The sequence below is a fragment of the Oncorhynchus mykiss genome, chromosome 16 (genome assembly GCF_057628025.1).
Source record: "Oncorhynchus mykiss isolate SJ-2025 chromosome 16, ASM5762802v1, whole genome shotgun sequence".
Taxonomy (NCBI): Eukaryota; Metazoa; Chordata; class Actinopteri; order Salmoniformes; family Salmonidae; genus Oncorhynchus; species Oncorhynchus mykiss.
In genome coordinates this window covers 39779105-39794424 of record NC_143037.1, presented here as the reverse complement: position 1 = coordinate 39794424, position 15320 = coordinate 39779105, and the positions used below count along the sequence as shown (strand labels likewise).

General features: G+C 40.8%; 1 long non-coding RNA gene and 3 other non-coding genes across 4 annotated transcripts in view; all 4 read right to left on the bottom strand.

Moving 5' to 3' along the window:
* Nucleotides 1–15320, bottom strand: part of LOC149976714 (uncharacterized) — a 136408-nt gene that overhangs the window by 112686 nt on the left and 8402 nt on the right. The gene's annotated exons all lie outside the window — the stretch shown is intronic.
* On the bottom strand, nucleotides 5225–5307 carry trnal-cag (transfer RNA leucine (anticodon CAG)). The gene has a single exon. It is a non-coding gene; the product is annotated as a tRNA-Leu (tRNA).
* Nucleotides 12515–12597, bottom strand: trnal-cag (transfer RNA leucine (anticodon CAG)). Its single transcript has one exon. It is a non-coding gene; the product is annotated as a tRNA-Leu (tRNA).
* Nucleotides 14331–14413, bottom strand: trnal-gag (transfer RNA leucine (anticodon GAG)). Its single transcript has one exon. It is a non-coding gene; the product is annotated as a tRNA-Leu (tRNA).

Genomic DNA, 15320 nt, shown 5'->3' with positions numbered 1-15320 from the left:
CGGATCCGGGTTTGGGAGATCAGAGAGGTTAACTAGGTGTCATTTACGTTACCTTAAGTCATTTATTTTTCAACTGGATTTTACAAAGGTGCATGACATGCAGGCGCTAAAAAGTTGTCAGGAGGGGGTTTCAAACCATGCCTATAGGGGAGTCTGCGACCTGAATGACTTAATGGTTATTTTCAATGCAATCGAGTTTTTCTTTTTCTTTTAGGGTTTAACAAGGTTTCTCACCTGTTACCTGTGGCTTGACTTTAGATGTGGCCAGTTCGATTACCCTGCAGACTATAAGAGTGTCTTCAGAATATGGCCAATTTGACATGAATTTAAAAATGCCTCTTATAGGGTCTGCATTTGAGAGTGTTTATTATGAATTGTTATTTCACTGTGTGAACTAAAAAACTGTCAGAAGTGGGATTTGAACCCACGCCTCCATGGGAGACTGCGACCTGAACACAGCGCCTTAGACCGCTCGGCCATCCTGACTACAGCACAGTAACTGGGTATCGGGTTAAAGTGTATGCGTTAAAAGTAGAAATATGAACAACGCTCTAAAATCACCACAGAGACCAGAACAACTATGCACGATACTGACTTGCACTTTCAATAGTCATTTGTTTTTACAAATTAAAAAGTCCAGTCATTGATTTAAAACCTGTTTAGGATATGGCAGACATATGCCCCCTTTGGAGAGATTGGGTACCCCTAGTAAACTGAAAAAAAAATCTGTCAACAATTGCTAATATATGCAAATAAAAATTATTATTGGATAGAAAACACTCTAAAGATTCTAAAACCGTTGGAATTATGTCTGTAAGTATAGCAGAACTCACAGGGCAGGCATTCTTCCAAACTAGTTTTTGTGGCCATGAAAGTTGGAGCAACTTTGACGTCATGGCCCCCACCCTTCCCAACCAGTTATGATTCTGGGGAGACTTTCTATCTCTTCCGCTAGATGTCCTCTTTGAGTAGAGCTTTGAATCGTTCAAATCCCGCGAGAATTGACCCTATGGGAGTGAAATTAGTGCGTTCCACGAGAAAATAGGCTGTGCGTAGGGGCGCGAATTGGTCCCAGCCATTCCTTTGTTCCAGCACTCAAGAGAGGGGCAGACGATGGCCGATTGAAGTTTGTTTTGTGTGTCTAAAACATCATAAAGCTTGCTTCTGCACTTAGTTTGACCTGTTTAGTCGACATATAATATGTAATTTTGAAGTTTTGATGCGCAACTTTTCCGGACCAGAGGACGTTTTGGGTGCATTTCAGCTGATGTTATTAGCCTGTTAGATCTCTAGGGGCGCTATTTCATTTTTGGATAAAAAACGTTCCCGTTTTAAGCGCGATATTTTGTCACGAAAAGATGCTCGACTATGCATATTCTTGACAGTTTTGGAAAGAAAACACTCTGAAGTTTCAGAATCTGCAAAGATTTTGTCTGTAAGTGCCCCAGAACTCATTCTACAGGCGAAACCAAGATGATGCATCAACCAGGAATTAGCAGAATTTCTGAAGCTCTGTTTTCCATTGTCTCCTTATATGGCTGTGATTGCGCAAGGAATGAGCCTACACTTTCTGTCGTTCGCCCAAGGTCTTAGCAGCATTGTGACGTATTTGTAGGCATATCATTGGAAGATTGACCATAAGAGACTACATTTTCCAAGTGTCCGCCTGGTGTCCTGCGTGGAATTCGGTGCGCAATTGCCAGCTGCTTGTACTTTACCATTTGATTCAGGGGAGAAAGCATGTGTCCAAGAACGATGTATCAATGAAGAGATATGTGAAAAACACCTTGATGATTGATTCTAAACAACGTTTGCCATGTTTTCAGTCGATATTATGGAGTTAATTTGGAAAAAAGTTTGCGTTTTGAGGACTGAATTTTCGGGGTTTTTTTGGTAGCCAAATGTGATGTATAAAACGGAGCTATTTCTAATACACAAAGAATCTTTTTGGAAAAACTGAGCATCTGCTATCCAACTGAGAGTATCCTCATTGAAAACATCAGAAGTTCTTCAAAGGTAAATTATTTTATTTGAAGGCTTTTATGTTTTTGTTGAAATGTTGCGTGCTGGATGCTAACGCTAATGCTAACGTAAAATCCTTTGTTTGCTAGCTACTGTTACACAAATTATTGTTTTCCTATGGTTGAGAAGCATATTTTGAAAATCTGAGATGACAGTGTTGTTTACAAAAGGCTAAGCTTGCGAGATGGCATATTTATTTCATTTCATTTGCGATTTTCATGAATAGTTAACGTTGCGTTATGGTAATGAGCTTGAGGCTGTAGTCACGATACCGGATCCGGGTTTGGGAGATCAGAGAGGTTAACTAGGTGTCATTTACGTTACCTTAAGTCATTTATTTTTCAACTGGATTTTACAAAGGTGCATGACATGCAGGCGCTAAAAAGTTGTCAGGAGGGGGTTTCAAACCATGCCTATAGGGGAGTCTGCGACCTGAATGACTTAATGGTTATTTTCAATGCAATCGAGTTTTTCTTTTTCTTTTAGGGTTTAACAAGGTTTCTCACCTGTTACCTGTGGCTTGACTTTAGATGTGGCCAGTTCGATTACCCTGCAGACTATAAGAGTGTCTTCAGAATATGGCCAATTTGACATGAATTTAAAAATGCCTCAGATAGGACCAAAAAAGTGTCTGGAGCTTCCCGTCAGGGTAAGAGTGACAACAGGTTTCCACATGTCAAAATGGGGGAAATCTTAGCAAATGGCTTCATGGTTATTCATGAGAATCGTGTTGTTGTATTGTTGAGTGTATCATGGGATCTCACCTGAAATCTGTGGCTTGACTACAAACCTGTAACCTATGCTACTGTGGCCTATAGAGCTAGAAGGCTGGATAACCAGGTGTGTAAAGGTGTGAAGTGGGACAGATGGCCTGCAGTCCTATCCCAAATGGACAACTAATCCCTATGTACTTGCGGAGATCTGAGAGGATGCGATTGGTATAAGAAACACGACTAAACTTCAACCTCCGGAGGGGTCAAAAAAATACATTTTTGTTGTCGGCAGGATTTGAACCTGCGCAGGAAGATCCTAATGGATTTCTAGTCCATCGCCTTAACCACTCGGCCACGATAACGTTGACAGAAGAAAACAAGCTTGTTAGGAGTGAATGGGCCAACAGGCATAGCCTACAGAAAGTGAAATTTAACAACTGAAAGATAATGCAGTAACTCATTATAATGCAATAACACAAAATGTTCCCCTCATTCATTTGTTATTAAGTCCAGCTGTTTTCTTATTTAACATTGATCTTTGCTCAGCTCCAGAAGGTCTGCATTTGAGAGTGTTTATAATGAATTGTTATTTCACTGTGTGAAGTTGTTATTTCATCATTCTTATTATTACTGCTGAGCAGCATGACTCCTGAGAGGCACTAAAACACTGTCAGAAGTGGGATTTGAACCCACTCCTCCATGGGAGACTGCGACCTGAACGCAGCGCCTTAGACCGCTCGGCCATCCTGACTACAGCACAGTAACCGGGTACCGGGTTAAAGTGTATGCGGTAAAAGTAGAAATATGAACAACGCTCTAAAATCACCACAGAGACCAGAACAACTATGCACGATACTGACTTGCACTTTCAATAGTCATTTGTTTTTATAAATTAAAAAGTCCAGTCATTGATTTAACCTCAATATGGCCTTCAATGGGAAAGAGTAGTAAATCGTCATTGAATGAGCGCTAAACTGGCATCAGAATATGGCCATTCTGATATAAATTATAAAATTCCTCAGATAAGACTGAAAAAGTGTCTGGAAATATCAGCAACCATCAGGGTAAGAGTGACAACAGGTCCACATGGGGGAAATCCTTACAAATGGCTTAATGAGTCATTTCAACGCAATCGTGTTATTATTTATTTTTAGGGTTTAACAAGGCAGCTCACCTGTGACTTGACATTAGATGCGGCGACTTTGATTACCCTGCAGACGATATTTTTGTTCTTCCCGCCAATACAATCCACTGACAACGACCGACGAGTTCTGCGTTCCGAGATTATTTTTGTTATTTGCCTGTTTGGGGCCTGCCTGTGAAATTGCGCGATTCTTGCAATTCTCTTTCAGCCTCTCATCAACTAGCTGTTTTTGCAGAATATTAAAAATATGATAGTTATTCACTACTCATATTAACTAGGTGTCATTTACGTTACCTTAAGTCATTTATTTTTCAAACTGGATTTTACAAAGGTGCATGACATGCAGGCGCTAAAAAATTGTCAGGAGGGGGTTTCAAACCATGCCTATGCCTGCGACCTGAATGACTTAATGGTTATTTTCAATGCAATCGAGTTTTTTCTTTTTCTTTTAGGGTTTAACAAGGTTTTTCACCTGTTACCTGTGGCTTGACTTTAGATGTGGCCAGTTCGATTACCCTGCAGCCTAAGAGTGTCTTCAGAATATGGCCAATTTGACATGAATTTAAAAATGCCTCAGATAGGACCAAAAAAGTGTCCGGAGCTTCCCGTCAGGGTAAGAGTGACAACAGGTTTCCACATGTCAAAATGGGGGAAATCTTAGCAAATGGCTTCATGGTTATTCATGAGAATCGTGTTGTTGTATTGTTGAGTGTATCATGGGATCTCACCTGAAATCTGTGGCTTGACTACAAACCTGTAACCTATGCTACTGTGGCCTATAGAGCTAGAAGGCTGGATAACCAGGTGTGTAAAGGTGTGAAGTGGGATAGATGGCCTGCAGTCCTATCCCAAATGGACAACTAATCCCTATGTACTTGCGGAGATCTGAGAGGATGCGATTGGTATAAGAAACACGACTAAACTTCAACCTCCGGAGGGGTCAAAAAAAAGCATTTTCGTTGTCGGCAGGATTTGAACCAGCGCAGGAAGATCCTAATGGATTTCTAGTCCATCGCCTTAACCACTCGGCCACTACAACGTTGACAGAAGAATACAGGCTTGTTAGGAGTGAATGGGCCAACAGGCATAGCCTACAGAAAGTGAAATTTAACAACTGAAAGATAATGCAGTAACTCATTATAATGCAATAACACAAAATGTTCCCCTCATTCATTTGTTATTAAGTCCAGCTGTTTTCTTATTTAACCTTGATCTTTGCTCAGCTCCAGAAGGTCTGCATTTGAGAGTGTTTATTATGAATTGTTATTTCACTGTGTGAAGTTGTTATTTCATCATTCTTATTATTACTGCTGAGCAGCATGACTCCTGAGAGGCACTAAGAAACTGTCAGAAGTGGGATTTGAACCCACGCCTCCATGGGAGACTGCGACCTGAACGCAGCGCCTTAGACCGCTCGGCCATCCTGACTACAGCACAGTAACTGGGTATCGGTTTAAAGTGTATGCGGTAAAAGTAGAAGTATGAACAAAGCTCTAAAATCACCACAGAGACCAGAACAACTATGCACGATACTGACTTGCACTTTCAATAGTCATTTGTTTTTATAAATTAAAAAGTCCAGTCATTGATTTAACCTCAATATGGCCTTCAATGGGAAAGAGTAGTAAATCGCCATTGAATGAGCGCTAAACTGGCATCAGAATATGGCCATTCTGATATAAATGATAAAATTCCTCAGATAAGACTGAAAAAGTGTCTGGAAATATCAGCAACCATCAGGGTAAGAGTGACAACAGGTCCACATGGGGGAAATCCTTACAAATGGCTTAATGGGTCATTTCAACGCAATCGTGTTATTATTTATTTTTAGGGTTTAACAAGGCAGCTCACCTGTGACTTGACATTAGATGCGGCGACTTCGATTACCCTGCAGACGATATTCTTGTTCTTCCCGCCAATACAATCCACTGACAACGACCGACGAGTTCTGCGTTCCGAGATCATTTTTGTTATTTGCCTGTTTGGGGCCCGCCTGTGAAATTGCGCGATTCTTGCAATTCTCTTTCAGCCTCTCATCAACTAGCTGTTTTTGCAGAATATTAAAAATAGGATAGTTATTCACTACTCATATTAACTAGGTGTCATTTACGTTACCTTAAGTCATTTATTTTTCAACTGGATTTTACAAAGGTGCATGACATGCGGGCGCTAAAAAGTTGTTAGGAGGGGGTTTCCAACCATGCCTATAGGGGAGTCTGCGACCTGAATGACTTAATGGTTATTTTCAATGCAATCAAGTTTTTTATTTTTATTTTAGGGTTTAACAAGGTTTCTCACCTGTTACCTGTGGCTTGACTTTAGATGTGGCCAGTTCGATTACCCTGCAGACTATAAGAGTGTCTTCAGAATATGGCCAATTTGACATGAATTTAAAAATGCCTCAGATAGGACCAAAAAAGTGTCTGGAGCTTCCCGTCAGGGTAAGAGTGACAACAGGTTTCCACATGTCAAAATGGGGGAAATCTTAGCAAATGGCTTCATGGTTATTCATGAGAATCGTGTTGTTGTATTGTTGAGTGTATCATGGGATCTCACCTGAAATCTGTGGCTTGACTACAAACCTGTAACCTATGCTACTGTGGCCTATAGAGCTAGAAGGCTGGATAACCAGGTGTGTAAAGGTGTGAAGTGGGACAGATGGCCTGCAGTCCTATCCCAAATGGACAACTAATCCCTATGTACTTGCGGAGATCTGAGAGGATGCGATTGGTATAAGAAACACGACTAAACTTCAACCTCCGGAGGGGTCAAAAAAATACATTTTTGTTGTCGGCAGGATTTGAACCTGCGCAGGAAGATCCTAATGGATTTCTAGTCCATCGCCTTAACCACTCGGCCACGATAACGTTGACAGAAGAAAACAAGCTTGTTAGGAGTGAATGGGCCAACAGGCATAGCCTACAGAAAGTGAAATTTAACAACTGAAAGATAATGCAGTAACTCATTATAATGCAATAACACAAAATGTTCCCCTCATTCATTTGTTATTAAGTCCAGCTGTTTTCTTATTTAACATTGCTCTTTGCTCAGCTCCAGAAGGTCTGCATTTGAGAGTGTTTATAATGAATTGTTATTTCACTGTGTGAAGTTGTTATTTCATCATTCTTATTATTACTGCTGAGCAGCATGACTCCTGAGAGGCACTAAAACACTGTCAGAAGTGGGATTTGAACCCACTCCTCCATGGGAGACTGCGACCTGAACGCAGCGCCTTAGACCGCTCGGCCATCCTGACTACAGCACAGTAACCGGGTACCGGGTTAAAGTGTATGCGGTAAAAGTAGAAATATGAACAACGCTCTAAAATCACCACAGAGACCAGAACAACTATGCACGATACTGACTTGCACTTTCAATAGTCATTTGTTTTTATAAATTAAAAAGTCCAGTCATTGATTTAACCTCAATATGGCCTTCAATGGGAAAGAGTAGTAAATCGTCATTGAATGAGCGCTAAACTGGCATCAGAATATGGCCATTCTGATATAAATGATAAAATTCCTCAGATAAGACTGAAAAAGTGTCTGGAAATATCAGCAACCATCAGGGTAAGAGTGACAACAGGTCCACAATCCTTACAAATGGCTTAATGGGTCATTTCAACGCAATCGTGTTATTATTTATTTTTAGGGTTTAACAAGGCAGCTCACCTGTGACTTGACATTAGATGCGGCGACTTCGATTACCCTGCAGACGATATTTTTGTTCTTCCCGCCAATACAATCCACTGACAACGACCGACGAGTTCTGCGTTCCGAGATTATTTTTGTTATTTGCCTGTTTGGGGCCCGCCTGTGAAATTGCGCGATTCTTGCAATTCTCTTTCAGCCTCTCATCAACTAGCTGTTTTTGCAGAATATTAAAAATACGATAGTTATTCACTACTCATATTAACTAGGTGTCATTTACTTTACCTTAAGTCATTTATTTTTCAACTGGATTTTACAAAGGTGCATGACATGCAGGCGCTAAAAAGTTGTCAGGAGGGGGTTTCAAACCATGCCTATAGGGGAGTCTGCGACCTGAATGACTTAATGGTTATATCCAATGCAATCAAGTTTTTTCTTTTTCTTTTAGGGTTTAACAAGGTTTCTCACCTGTTACCTGTGGCTTGACTTTAGATGTGGCCAGTTCGATTACCCTGCAGACTATAAGAGTGTCTTCAGAATATGGCCAATTTGACATGAATTTAAAAATGCCTCAGATAGGACCAAAAAAGTGTCTGGAGCTTCCCGTCAGGGTAAGAGTGACAACAGGTTTCCACATGTCAAAATGGGGGAAATCTTAGCAAATGGCTTAATGGTTATTCATGAGAATCGTGTTGTTGTATTGTTGAGTGTATCATGGGATCTCCCCTGAAATCTGTGGCTTGACTACAAACCTGTAACCTATGCTACTGTGGCCTATAGAGCTAGAAGGCTGGATAACCAGGTGTGTAAAGGTGTGAAGTGGGATAGATGGCCTGCAGTTCTATCCCAAATGGACAACTAATCCCTATGTACTTGCGGAGATCTGAGAGGATGCGATTGGTATAAGAAACACGACTAAACTTCAACCTCCGGAGGGGTCAAAAAAATGCATTTTCATTGTCGGCAGGATTTGAACCTACGCAGGAAGATTCTAATGGATTTCTAGTCCATCGCCTTAACCACTCGGCCACTACAACGTTGACAGAAGAAAACAGGCTTGTTAGGAGTGAATGGGCCAACAGGCATAGCCTACAGAAAGTGAAATTTAACAACTGAAAGATAATGCAGTAACTCATTATAATGCAATAACACAAAATTTTCCCCTCATTCATTTGTTATTAAGTCCAGCTGTTTTCTTATTTAACCTTGATCTTTGCTCAGCTCCAGAAGGTCTGCATTTGAGAGTGTTTATTATGAATTGTTATTTCACTGTGTGAAGTTGTTATTTCATCATTCTTATTATTACTGCTGAGCAGCATGACTCCTGAGAGGCACTAAAAAACTGTCAGAAGTGGGATTTGAACCCACGCCTCCATGGGAGACTGCAACCTGAACACAGCGCCTTAGACCGCTCGGCCATCCTGACTACAGCACAGTAACTGGGCATCGGGTTAAAGTGTATGCGGTAAAAGTAGAAATATGAACAACGCTCTAAAATCACCACAGAGACCAGAACAACTATGCACGATACTGACTTGCACTTTCAATAGTCATTTGTTTTTATAAATTAAAAAGTCCAGTCATTGATTTAACCTCAATATGGCCTTCAATGGGAAAGAGTAGTAAATCGTCATTGAATGAGCGCTAAACTGGCATCAGAATATGGCCATTCTGATATAAATGATAAAATTCCTCAGATAAGACTGAAAAAGTGTCTGGAAATATCAGCAACCATCAGGGTAAGAGTGACAACAGGTCCACATGGGGGAAATCCTTACAAATGGCTTAATGAGTCATTTCAACGCAATCGTGTTATTATTTATTTTTAGGGTTTAACAAGGCAGCTCACCTGTGACTTGACATTAGATGCGGCGACTTTGATTACCCTGCAGACGATATTTTTGTTCTTCCCGCCAATACAATCCACTGACAACGACCGACGAGTTCTGCGTTCCAAGATTATTTTTGTTATTTGCCTGTTTGGGGCCCGCCTGTGAAATTGCGCGATTCTTGCAATTCTCTTTCAGCCTCTCATCAACTAGCTGTTTTTGCAGAATATTAAAAATACGATAGTTATTCACTACTCATATTAACTAGGTGTCATTTACGTTACCTTAAGTCATTTATTTTTCAACTGGATTTTACAAAGGTGCATGACATGCAGGCGCTAAAAAGTTGTCAGGAGGGGGTTTCAAACCATGCCTATAGGGGAGTCTGCGACCTGAATGACTTAATGGTTATTTTCAATGCAATCGAGTTTTTTCTTTTTCTTTTAGGGTTTAACAAGGTTTCTCACCTGTTACCTGTGGCTTGACTTTAGATGTGGCCAGTTCGATTACCCTGCAGCCTAAGAGTGTCTTCAGAATATGGCCAATTTGACATGAATTTAAAAATGCCTCAGTTAGGACCAAAAAAGTGTCTGGAGCTTCCCGTCAGGGTAAGAGTGACAACAGGTTTCCACATGTCAAAATGGGGGAAATCTTAGCAAATGGCTTCATGGTTATTCATGAGAATCGTGTTGTTGTATTGTTGAGTGTATCATGGGATCTCACCTGAAATCTGTGGCTTGACTACAAACCTGTAACCTATGCTACTGTGGCCTATAGAGCTAGAAGGCTGGATAACCAGGTGTGTAAAGGTGTGAAGTGGGATAGATGGCCTGCAGTCCTATCCCAAATGGACAACTAATCCCTATGTACTTGCGGAGATCTGAGAGGATGCGATTGGTATAAGAAACACGACTAAACTTCAACCTCCGGAGGGGTCAAAAAAATACATTTTCGTTGTCGGCAGGATTTGAACCTGCGCAGGAAGATCCTAATGGATATCTAGTCCATCGCCTTAACCACTCGGCCACGACAACGTTGACAGAAGAAAACAAGCTTGTTAGGAGTGAATGGGCCAACAGGCATAGCCTACAGAAAGTGAAATTTAACAACTGAAAGATAATGCAGTAACTCATTATAATGCAATAACACAAAATGTTCCCCTCATTCATTTGTTATTAAGTCCAGCTGTTTTCTAATTTAACCTTGATCTTTGCTCAGCTCCAGAAGGTCTGCATTTGAGAGTGTTTATTATGAATTGTTATTTCACTGTGTGAAGTTGTTATTTCATCATTCTTATTATTACTGCTGAACAGCATGACTCCTGAGAGGCACTAAAAAACTGTGAGAAGTGGGATTTGAACCCACGCCTCCATGGGAGACTGCGACCTGAACGCAGCGCCTTAGACCGCTCGGCCATCCTGACTACAGCACAGTAACTGGGTATCGGGTTAAAGTGTATGCGGTAAAAGTAGAAATATGAACAACGCTCTAAAATCACCACAGAGACCAGAACAAATATGCACGATACTGACTTGCACTTTCAATAGTCATTTGTTTTTATAAATTAAAAAGTCCAGTCATTGATTTAACCTCAATATGGCCTTCAATGGGAAAGAGTAGTAAATCGTCATTGAATGAGCGCTAAACTGGCATCAGAATATGGCCATTCTGATATAAATGATAAAATTCCTCAGATAAGACTGAAAAAGTGTCTGGAAATATCAGCAACCATCAGGGAAAGAGTGACAACAGGTCCACATGGGGGAAATCCTTACAAATGGCTTAATGAGTCATTTCAACGCAATCGTGTTATTATTTATTTTTAGGGTTTAACAAGGCAGCTCACCTGTGACTTGACATTAGATGCGGCGACTTTGATTACCCTGCAGACGATATTTTTGTTCTTCCCGCCAATACAATCCACTGACAACGACCGACGAGTTCTGCGTTCCGAGATTATTTTTGTTATTTGCCTGTTTGGGGCCCGCCTGTGAAATTGCGCGATTCTTGCAATTCTCTTTCAGCCTCTCATCAACTAGCTGTTTTTGCAGAATATTAAAAATACGATAGTTATTCACTACTCATATTAACTAGGTGTCATTTACGTTACCTTAAGTCATTTATTTTTCAACTGGATTTTACAAAGGTGCATGACATGCAGGCGCTAAAAAATTGTCAGGAGGGGGTTTCAAACCATGCCTATAGGGGAGTCTGCGACCTGAATGACTTAATGGTTATTTTCAATGCAATCAAGTTTTTCTTTTTCTTTTAGGGTTTAACAAGGTTTCTCACCTGTTACCTGTGGCTTGACTTTAGATGTGGCCAGTTCGATTACCCTGCAGCCTAAGAGTGTCTTCAGAATATGGCCAATTTGACATGAATTTAAAAATGCCTCAGATAGGACCAAAAAAGTGTCTGGAGCTTCCCGTCAGGGTAAGAGTGACAACAGGTTTCCACATGTCAAAATGGGGGAAATCTTAGCAAATGGCTTCATGGTTATTCATGAGAATCGTGTTGTTGTATTGTTGAGTGTATCATGGGATCTCACCTGAAATCTGTGGCTTGACTACAAACCTGTAACCTATGCTACTGTGGCCTATAGAGCTAGAAAGCTGGATAACCAGGTGTGTAAAGGTGTGAAGTGGGATAGATGGCCTGCAGTCCTATCCCAAATGGACAACTAATCCCTATGTACTTGCGGAGATCTGAGAGGATGCGATTGGTATAAGAAACACGACTAAACTTCAACCTCCGGAGGGGTCAAAAAAATGCATTTTCATTGTCGGCAGGATTTGAACCTGCGCTGGAAGATCCTAATGCATTTCTAGTCCATCGCCTTAACCACTCGGCCACGACAACGTCGACAGAAGAAAACAGGCTTGTTAGGAGTGTATGGGCCAACAGGCATAGCCTACAGAAAGTGAAATTTAACAACTGAAAGATAATGCAGTAACTCATTACAATGCAATAACACAAAATGTTCCCCTCATTCATTTGTTATTAAGTCCAGCTGTTTTCTTATTTAACCTTGATCTTTGCTCAGCTCCAGAAGGTCTGCATTTGAGAGTGTTTATTATGAATTGTTATTTCACTGTGTGAAGTTGTTATTTCATCATTCTTATTATTACTGCTGAGCAGCATGCGGCACTAAAAAACTGTCAGAAGTGGGATTTGAACCCACGCCTCCATGGGAGACTGCGACCTGAACGCAGCGCCTTAGACCGCTCGGCCATCCTGACTACAGCACAGTAACTGGGTATCGGGTTAAAGTGTATGCGGTAAAAGTAGAAATATGAACAACGCTCTAAAATCACCACAGAGACCAGAACAACTATGCACGATACTGACTTGCACTTTCAATAGTCATTTGTTTTTATAAATTAAAAAGTCCAGTCATTGATTTAACCTCAATATGGCCTTCAATGGGAAAGAGTAGTAAATCGTCATTGAATGAGCGCTAAACTGGCATCAGAATATGGCCATTCTGATATAAATGATAAAATTCCTCAGATAAGACTGAAAAAGTGTCTGGAAATATCAGCAACCATCAGGGTAAGAGTGACAACAGGTCCACATGGGGGAAATCCTTACAAATGGCTTAATGAGTCATTTCAACGCAATCGTGTTATTATTTATTTTCAGGGTTTAACAAGGCAGCTCACCTGTGATTTGACATTAGATGCGGCGACTTTGATTACCCTGCAGACGATATTTTTGTTCTTCCCGCCAATACAATCCACTGACAACGACCGACGAGTTCTGCGTTCCGAGATTATTTTTGTTATTTGCCTGTTTGGGGCCCGCCTGTGAAATTGCGCGATTCTTGGAATTCTCTTTCAGCCTCTCATCAACTAGCTGTTTTTGCAGAATATTACAAATACGATAGTTATTCACTACTCATATTAACTAGGTGTCATTTACGTTACCTTAAGTCATTTATTTTTCAACTGGATTTTACAAAGGTGCATGACATGCAGGCGCTAAAAAGTTGTCAGGAGGGGGTTTCAAACCATGCCTATAGGGGAGTCTGCGACCTGAATGACTTAATGGTTATTTTCAATGCAATCAAGTTTTTTCTTTTTCTTTTAGGGTTTAACAAGGTTTCTCACCTGTTACCTGTGGCTTGACTTTAGATGTGGCCAGTTCGATTACCCTGCAGCCTAAGAGTGTCTTCAGAATATGGCCAATTTGACATGAATTTAAAAATGCCTCAGTTAGGACCAAAAAAGTGTCTGGAGCTTCCCGTCAGGGTAAGAGTGACAACAGGTTTCCACATGTCAAAATGGGGGAAATCTTAGCAAATGGCTTAATGGTTTTCATGAGAATCGTGTTGTTGTATTGTTGAGTGTATCATGGGATCTCACCTGAAATCTGTGGCTTGACTACAAACCTGTAACCTATGCTACTGTGGCCTATAGAGCTAGAAGGCTGGATAACCAGGTGTGTAAAGGTGTGAAGTGGGACAGATGGCCTGCAGTCCTATCCCAAATGGACAACTAATCCCTATGTACTTGCGGAGATCTGAGAGGATGCGATTGGTATAAGAAACGCGACTAAACTTCAACCTCCGGAGGGGTCAAAAAAATGCGTTTTCGTTGTCGGCAGGATTTGAACCTGCGCAGGAAGATCCTAATGGATTTCTAGTCCATTTCCTTAACCACTCGGCCACGACAACATTGACAGAAGAAAACAAGCTTGTTAGGAGTGAATGGGCCAACAGGCATAGCCTACAGAAAGTGAAATTTAACAACTGAAAGATAATGCAGTAACTCATTATAATGCAATAACACAAAATGTTCCCCTCATTCATTTGTTATTAAGTCCAGCTGTTTTCTTATTTAACCTTGATCTTTGCTCAGCTCCAGAAGGTCTGCATTTGAGAGTGTTTATTATGAATTGTTATTTCACTGTGTGAAGTTGTTATTTCATCATTCTTATTATTACTGCTGAGCAGCATGCGGCACTAAAAAACTGTCAGAAGTGGGATTTGAACCCACGCCTCCATGGGAGACTGCGACCTCAACGCAGCGCCTTAGACCGCTCGGCCATCCTGACTACAGCACAGTAACTGGGTATCGGGTTAAAGTGTATGCGGTAAAAGTAGAAATATGAACAACGCTCTAAAATCACCACAGAGACCAGAACAACTATGCACGATACTGACTTGAACTTTCAATAGTCATTTGTTTTTATAAATTAAAAAGTCCAGTCATTGATTTAACCTCAATATGGCCTTCAATGGGAAAGAGTAGTAAATCGTCATTGAATGAGCGCTAAACTGGCATCAGAATATGGCCATTCTGATATAAATGATAAAATTCCTCAGATAAGACTGAAAAAGTGTCTGGAAATATCAGCAACCATCAGGGTAAGAGTGACAACAGGTCCACATGGGGGAAATCCTTACAAATGGCTTAATGAGTCATTTCAACGCAATCGTGTTATTATTTATTTTCAGGGTTTAACAAGGCAGCTCACCTGTGATTTGACATTAGATGCGGCGACTTTGATTACCCTGCAGACGATATTTTTGTTCTTCCCGCCAATACAATCCACTGACAACGACCGACGAGTTCTGCGTTCCGAGATTATTTTTGTTATTTGCCTGTTTGGGGCCCGCCTGTGAAATTGCGCGATTCTTGCAATTCTCTTTCAGCCTCTCATCAACTAGCTGTTTTTGCAGAATATTAAAAATACGATAGTTATTCACTACTCATATTAACTAGGTGTCATTTACGTTACCTTAAGTCATTTATTTTTCAACTGGATTTTACAAAGGTGCATGACATGCAGGCGCTAAAAAGTTGTCAGGAGGGGGTTTCAAACCATGCCTATAGGGGAGTCTGCGACCTGAATGACTTAATGGTTATTTTCAATGCAATCAAGTTTTTTCTTTTTCTTTTAGGGTTTAACAAGGTTTCTCACCTGTTACCTGTGGCTTGACTTTAGATGTGGCCAGTTC